Source organism: Buceros rhinoceros, unplaced genomic scaffold (assembly GCF_000710305.1).
Source record: "Buceros rhinoceros silvestris isolate BGI_N320 unplaced genomic scaffold, ASM71030v1 scaffold13090, whole genome shotgun sequence".
NCBI classification, from domain to species: Eukaryota; Metazoa; Chordata; class Aves; order Bucerotiformes; family Bucerotidae; genus Buceros; species Buceros rhinoceros.
The window spans coordinates 1,968-3,588 of NW_010387957.1; positions in this window are offsets into that span (position 1 = coordinate 1,968).

Consider the following 1,621-nt stretch of genomic DNA (forward strand, 5'->3'; position numbering starts at 1 on the left):
GCCACCCCTCCGCTCATTGTCTGGGGACGTGGGATTTGGATCCCTGCACGCGCTGCGGAGCTGAAGTTTGAGCAGAGCACCGTACCTGCCTGGTTTTAAGGCGGTAGGACACACATCCAGCCTTTTAGTACCTTTCCAGTCCCTCAGATGGGGACTCGCTCACTTCCAGGCAGGTGGTTGCAGCCCCTTCCAGGTGGTGGTTTGTCCAGCTTTTCTTGATGCGTGTTGCAAACACCACAGACCATGAGCTGTTTGTCTCCAGTGCGGACTTACGTGCCTTGGGACCACCTCTGTTTCATGCTGATGTAAAGTTGCCCAGGTGCTTTTTATATTCTTGGTAAAAGATCTCAGGGGCTAACACCATCCTCTTCCTCCCCGCACCCAGTGACAAACAGGGTGGCTTTCCAGTCGTAGTGCTGTTCCTTGGCTGCTCAGCAGGCTTTTCTTTCCTCACCAGCGAAGAGACGTTTTGTTACAGTGCGATGACATCTTTAGGTACGAGCGCTGGAAACTGGCGGAGCAGCAACGACTCTTTCTGCTTGTTCACTTCCTGAGTGCGAGAGCACACGGGGCACTTGCCTCAGCAGACCTGGTGACTGCAGGTTTCCAAACTTCTCTAGCTCAGAGAGTGCCGGTTTCCAGGTGATCATAACTCCTTCACTATGAGTGGACCAAAGGCTGTAGGAAATTTTGAGCGAGTTAATTTTTCCAAAGTGTTCCCTCTAATGTGGAGGATTTTTCTCTCCATTTTAGAATTTGGCTGTATAAAATGTAGAGTTTTCATACCTGACAGCTGGAAACTAACATTAAATATCCTTGTGTAGGCAAGGCCTTGGAGTCCCCCATGCTACTGTTTTCACTTGCTATTACCTCTTTTATTTTTTTGTTTTCTTCCAAGAGCTTTCACTCTATAGAGATGACATTTACCTGAGCGGTTAATCAGTTAATGAGGGACTGAGCTGTGCAGAGGGGAAGGGTCTAAGGTGTCTGCAGGCACCTCCAGCCCCTTCATGCGACCTGCTGCACTGGCTGAGCTGTAGGCCATGTGGTGTAGCTGCGGTCACCTCAGTTGTCCCATTTGATGGGCAGAGCTGATCACGTGCCACTGTACCTGTGGGAATTTACCCCCGTTTTTCCTGCTTTCCTGTAGATGAACTTTGACTTCACCACGAGTCTCATTTTTCCAAACCCTGTATGCAGTGTTCTTGAGCTGTTCTTGGAGATCTGTTGTCTTTATTGTTTTGCTTTTTAATTAGGTGTTCCTTTGAGAGCACGCGTAGAATCAGTCTCGAGGAGAAAAGACAGTGCAGAAAGAACCGTGCCTCGACTGTACCACCCAAGGAGACCTTCCGCTGTGCTCTTTGCAGCCGGACTTGCCTATCCCGCATTGGCCTTTTCAGCCATCAGCGCGCTGCAGTAAGCGTGGGGAAAGCCCTTCCCACATCATCTGCGAAGCCAAGCCATGATGATGATGAATGCAACATTTAAGCTAAGACTTAATAGTAGAGTTTTGCCACGTTGCTAGTTTTAAACCCTGTATTCCTATTAATACAAGGGTTTAATGTCGGTAATATGGTTGTATCAGCAGTTGTATCAGTGTGTGTGTTGGGACAGGGCATTC